This window comes from Athene cunicularia (assembly GCF_003259725.1).
Source record: "Athene cunicularia isolate RWA chromosome 1 unlocalized genomic scaffold, athCun1 chr1_part2, whole genome shotgun sequence".
NCBI classification, from domain to species: Eukaryota; Metazoa; Chordata; class Aves; order Strigiformes; family Strigidae; genus Athene; species Athene cunicularia.
In genome coordinates this window covers 25,731,207-25,737,859 of record NW_020799092.1, presented here as the reverse complement: position 1 = coordinate 25,737,859, position 6,653 = coordinate 25,731,207, and positions in this window count along the sequence as shown.

The following is a 6,653-nucleotide window of genomic DNA, read 5'->3' as shown; positions in this document are numbered from 1 at the left end:
ACCACAGGCTCCTGGCACCCTGGTAGCCGCCTGTAGCCCTTTATTCAGCAAACCACCAAGAGGGATCATCGGTGGTTTGAAGCACGTGGCTCAGGGAAATGCAGGGGAAGCCTGGTGGTGGGTCACTTACCATCCCTCTCCAGCCAGTGCTCTGTGGGTTAAGGTGATTATTGGTTTCTTGGCAAAGAGACAGGGCTAAGAATTTTGGCAACACTGACAAACAGAAAACACTTACCACATGGAATCCTTCCACCTCCTCAGACCCAAACGATACTTTACATGTCCTCAGAGAAGCAAACTTAGTAGTTTCTGCAGACCATTCCCCTTAAATTCACAGAGAAGGTCCCTTGCTGTGAAAGCAAAGCTACGGTAAGACCACTGCCCTGCCGCACCGAGACGGGCAACCCAAACACCAAACCTTTCCTACTAAACAGTTATGCAACAGAGGGTGCAAGCAGGAGAGGGTCAGCAGTGCCCAATCTTTCCCATAAACAGGGAGTTTATATTTAGCTGCCGTCGTAGATCTTCACAGAATCATCTCGGGTGGAAAAGACCTTGAAGCTCCTCCAGTCCACATTAACCTCACACTGACCGTTCTCAACTCCACCAGATCCCTCAGCGCTGGGTCAACCTGACTCTTGAACATCTTGTGATGATCAAGGACAAGGTAAAGCTTGTTTACCTAGAAATGCAGTTTCTACAGGAGACATTAGGGGGGGTGTGTGTGGGGGTTTGTTGTTTTACTTTTAAAATAGTCACTAAACCCAGCAACATGTATCTTACGTTCCCAAACTGATGCACCAGGAAAAGGGATGCAGGAATAGCTGCTGCACACAGCAGGTTTGATATAAAGCAAAACTTCCCCTTGTTAGGGCCCTGCTTTTCTGTAGGCAGTTGTACCAAACATGCCTTGATTCCCATGCAGAGGTTTCTCAGCTAGCTACAACATCTCCTCCGTGAAAACAGGTTAAACACGTTCAGCTGTTCCCCTGCGGGAGCAAGCATGTGATTTCGTGTTCTCACCTTAGGGAAGAGCTGCCAATACTGGCAGATCCAAACCAAAACAAAAATCTTGTTTTTATACTCTTAACGAAGGGTTCTTCCCACTATCAAAACGAAGGGCAGGATTCCAGCGCTCACAGTCACCTCTGCTCGTGTGCACACATGCAAGAGAGATGCAGAATTACACAAAGGAAATCAATTCTCAGGCTTCCAAAGCAATCTTTTCTCAGACAGGCAGGGAATATTTTGTTTAAATGATGGAAAACAGTGTCCCTTACTAAGCTTGCTGTCCCTTGGTGCCTGGTAGACACAATTTCAGCAGCTCTGCCATCTCTGGAGGCCTTGACAACTGGCGCAGACAAGACACATGGTGGAGCTGCAGCTGAAACACAACTTACTTGTTTCCTGAGCTACAGAGAATAGTGCTTTTTTTTCCCCAAGATTTAACTGAAGTGGCTCATTGATAGGGCTGATCCTGCTCTTTGTGGTGTCCATGGCAAGCACTTTGAAGAGCTGCATTTGAGATGCACCCTGATGCTTAACAGCTGTATCTGCAAAAGATGAAGGGAATCCAGAACAACATGAATGCTATACACAAACTTCTACTATAACACAACTGCACAGCCTCTGTAGAAAGGTAGCCACTATCGTTTAATATTAAAAAAAAAAAAAAAAAAAAAAAAAAGGCAGCTGGTGAGCCTTCTGTAGCCCAGCAGCAATTCACAACTGGCATTTTTAGAGAAAAACACAACACCCAGCACTGATGGTTCATTTGCCAAGGTAGAATAAATACAGCACCTTGAAATAAAATAAGCATGGCACACCAGCTGAGTAGCATTTATTTTTACAACATTTTGTGAGACCAATAAATGTAGGCCCTGTCTTACTGATATGGGCAGTGATACACGGCTTGTCCATGCCTCATGTAAAAAACCTGGAGCTGTAAAAAAGAACCTTAGTAGAGTCAGATCCACACCAATACAAAGTCATATTTATTTCCACAACCAGCAGATGCAAGTGGAGTGGAAATTCCTGTGCTGAGCTTATAAATTCAGACCTGCTTCCTAACAGAAAAAGGATCAGGGGTGGGAATTTTGTTTACATTTTAAACACTTCTCTCACTGTGAACATTTTGATACAGATTTAAAGACCAGCAGTCTCCAAAATTGTCACCAGGTATCTCTAGTCTGATAAGGATTTATCCGATAAAATCGTCCAGTTTGTATTATCCTGTAAACCAATCTAAGTGATCAATAATGGAGACTTAACTTTAAAATGTATTTCAGAACAGAAATCAACAGAACTGCTCGAAGTCAACGATGTGTTTCAGGCAAATGCATGAGTGTTTGCAGAGCCTGCCTACAGCATCAGAAAACAGCACATTCTGGCTGTTATGGAGAGCAAAGACACACATGGACTTTTACCTTTAATTACCTGTCCTCCAGATGATGAAATAAAATGAAGAGTTCCTCTCCTTTTTCACTCTTAGTTTTATTATAAAAATCAACATTTCATTTGTTACAACTCAGTTTATAGTAATAATTGGAAAGGATTTTTGTACAGGGTTTATATACACCTTACAAGTAAAGCACTTTATTTTACAAAAAAAAAAAAAAAAAGTTAGTGAATGAGTGAATAGGGCTGACCAAATGTTGGTCATTATAATATAAATACATCCTTGCAAAGCACCATCGTACCAAAGTTGATGAACAAGAGACACCAGCTGGCTTTAAGACAATGACAAACAGTGATTAAAGCTTACAAAAAAAGAACAAACAAAACAAAAAACAAAAACAAGATTAAAAAAAAACAACTCTGAAAGCAGCACCAGATCCTTCACTTGCAAACAAGGCTAGTTCAGCTTAAGCCTGGTGGTATCCTCTTTACAAAAAGACACTTTCATTTGCTGACTCTTAACTGCCTGGCTTAAGGCTACAGCCATTTTAATCAGGACTTCAAAGCCCTTCCTTGTTCATTTAAAAGAGGGGAACAAGACTGATCTCCAATAGTGTCATCATAACAATCATGCTGCGTGATGCTAAGACGATCTCTGGCCTGAATTGAATATGGACCGTTTGCTTACTCTGCCCCCACACAGTTTTGGAGAGGATCACCCAGTCCCTATAAATGCTGTAAACGCGCTGGCATCACCCACTGATCTGTCCTTTTTAAAAGATGGAAAGAAAATTGTCCTGTTTGGATCACTCCTGTATTTTATTTGACTTTCTTTTAGAGAGAAATAGCATGCTTTACAGCCATTTTCAAGCTATTAGGTCATTCCTAACTTCTTTTCAAGGTGTACCTGTCACCTGCCAATTAAGTTAAAGGTTAATTTTCAAGCAATAACCCCATCAAAATGCACTTAAAGCAATCTCATGGCTAAGAAAGCAATTTCTGCATAACAGTGTTAAAATTATTTTTAATGGACCAAACGAACCAGCTTTTTTTTTGTTGTTGTTGTTGTTGTTGTAGAAATAATAAGAAATCTGCTAATGGCACAGTACACATTCAAAAGCAGATTCTGTCCCTAACAATGCTGTGTGACAAACACGCTCAAGACAAAAATGTCAGGAAAGAGAGTGACTGATTACTTCTTAGGAGATATTTTGAAGAAGTCATTTGATCCAACAGCAAGCATGACCAGGGAGTTCTGTAGTTTAAGCAGTTTTCCCCAGAATGGAGGTAATCAATTAATTCAAGGAGATTTGTCAAGCAATAAGGAATGGAAATACTCAATATTCAAGACAGTGGCCTTTTCTTCATCTTAGCATCCAACATCAGCACTCTGACAGGTGGGGAGGCTGAATCTGCCAGTGGGGGTGTACGAACGTCTACGCACAAGGGAGAAAGTGATTAACTTTGGGTAAATTCACATTATCAAAGACACGTGCACCCGCATACCTGTATGTGCACGGGGGGAAAATGTTATGGCAGTAACCTGGAATTTACAATACTGAAAGTTACAACTCACAGCAAAATGAATCCTTTGATATCAACCGGCTCATTTGCATGTTTTGCATTACTGTAAATATTTCATTTAATATATATTCACAGGTTGCATGAATTTATATTCATGGAAACCGTTCTTTATTTCAAATGCAAATGCTATGTGCACGTTCCATTTTATCATCTCTAAAGTTCTTTTCAAAGAAGTATCTTGGTATCCAAAAGCAGTGGAGAAATGAGCCGTGCTCCTTAGGAAGGATGCAGCATGACACGGCAGGTGTGATTTTAAAAGGCAAGATTAGGTCTCATGAATGTTGCCATTTAAACATGCTATGCTCCTGTTGATCATGCATGTTGATCTAGTTTTCAATAAATTGTGCTGTATTAGGTTTTTTTCTTAAACTACAAAGGGCTATTCCTTTCCCAATTGAGCATGGCCAGCTATTTCCATCACCAGCCAGCCAGCTAAGAACACTCCTCAGGTATCTACACAGGGGAAAAAGTGCACAAAGATTACTCCTGTTGATACCTCACTGTGTATGTACTCGATGGTGTAAGACAGACATTTGTGCTTAGTTTAAAAGACAAGGAGCAGCTTCCCTGATGTGAGACCACTTGGGTGCTAATGCTACAAACCCACTTCAGCATAACGATCCCCTGAACTGCCATCTGTCCGTTATCTGCAGTCCTAACAGAAGAAGTGGGAGAAAGCATGATCCTCACTGAAGGAAAGGGAGAATATGAATCATGACTGGCTCAGCAGCAGAGAGGAACAGAGAGGAACTGTTCAGTCCCAACATTCAAATCAGTCTCTATAGTTTATCCACCGGGAACGTATCAGGTGTGTGTACTAGTTGCATCAGTGCTTCTGTAATTTGGAGATCTGCCCCAAAGGAGCTTCACAGATCATCAACTCTTTCAAAATTTTACTCTAGATTTACTAAGAAAATACATGTACTTGCAAAGGCAGATCACAGTTCCCAGTAAATAAATTCTTTGGTTAGGTTAGTCCAGACGAGAAACAGTCTGCTCTCTATGCTGGTGACCTTCAGTGGAAAACCAGAGTCTGTCCACTTTGCTCCTCTTCATGTGAACCCCCCAGAAGCAAACCACTCAAAATATCTGATGCACAAATGGAAACGCAGGTATCAAAAAGACTTGATCAAATCCTACACTGAATTATACGTGCACCCCATTGAGTTCGGGTGAGTTATGCATTGGCATAAACTAGCAGAGAAGGCAGGCAGCATGATCCACACACAGAGAATATTTTTCTTCTGCAGAACCCTCGCTGGAATTAACACACTTAGGAATTTACCTGCAGGAAGTCCCCTCCAAGAGGAAGCCTCAGGGAGGCAGGCCAACGCACCAGAAAGAGGATACCACTCCTTAAGCTCAACCACCTTGAGAGTTTTTCAAACAGAAATTGGCACACTGAAAAAAGTATTTTGCAAGAAGAGACCATTGCCATCGCAGTACAAGCACTTGGACTGAGATACAACAATGCAATATTCTTCTGAGTTCATTAGTGCAAGTTTCCACATGTGAACCCCACACGGAATGCTGCACATGAAAAAATGTAAACAGAGAAGTTTCTAAATTCTCATCGGTGTGCCAGCCTCAACACCCCCTGCCCCGACACACCCGCCCTCCCCCCCTTCATATAAATGGTTTCGAGTTCCCTTATAGTTCACAATACCCTCCTCAACATCCATCCTGCTGGAGAACACAAACAAGCTTCTTCACCAGCAAGGGAAGAGCCAGAAGAACAGCTACCACGATTCCTAGATACCTAGAATGAAGCTGGGCAAAACAAAAACCCACCTTAGTACGCCAGATCCAGGGATCAACTGCAATAGCCTGGAGACCACTAAAGCTTTTTAAAGTTTCCTCAGGTATCTTGGACTACTAGAAAGACCCTTTAATACAGCTGGAATCCCAATGCTGTGGTTTTCCTTGGAGCTGAAACCAAGAGCGACAGCACTAGCAAGAATTACTTGTCACTAATTCTGTCAACGCACGAATTAAAGCCCATGCCACATCTTCAGATTCTTTCTTTTTTAGTTGAAACTGGCTGGCTAACAAGCAACAGAGAACAGTAACACCCCAACTGCACCTCTGAAGCGTTGTTACGCCCATACTGTGCCCAAAGGCCGGGAGGCAGAAGCTCCTCAGTCCCTTTGTTCTGAGAGAGGGGGCTCAGAGGGCCAGGTCTTTGAAGGCATCGAGCACCTTCAGTGGATTTGATGTCAAAAGAAGGTGTGAATGCATAATGCCATCTAAGATCAGGTATACTGTGAGCTCTACTGCAGCCAAGGCAAATTCAAAACACTGCACTGGAGTCAAAGAGGAATTAATAATACCCTAGGTCGCCCCTCAACCTACACAAATAATGTTTTCACTTGATTATATACTTGCCCTGTCAAAATCACTGTGGTGAGGCTGACGGGAGAAGGGGCTAAATATGATAATATACAAAAATAGAGATGCGAATATAAAAATGGTTTCGTTAAGAATATCTTAAAATTTGACATTCACAGCGGTTAATACTAAAGTATTAAACTCACACCACGCAAAAGAGGAGGTATGACAAAATCATACTGAGAAAAAACTCGCTTTACCTAACACAAAGAAATCATGAGCAGTTAATACAGCATGGGAAACCCTTCCAATGATTGAAATATTTTTTTTTTTTTTTTTTTTTT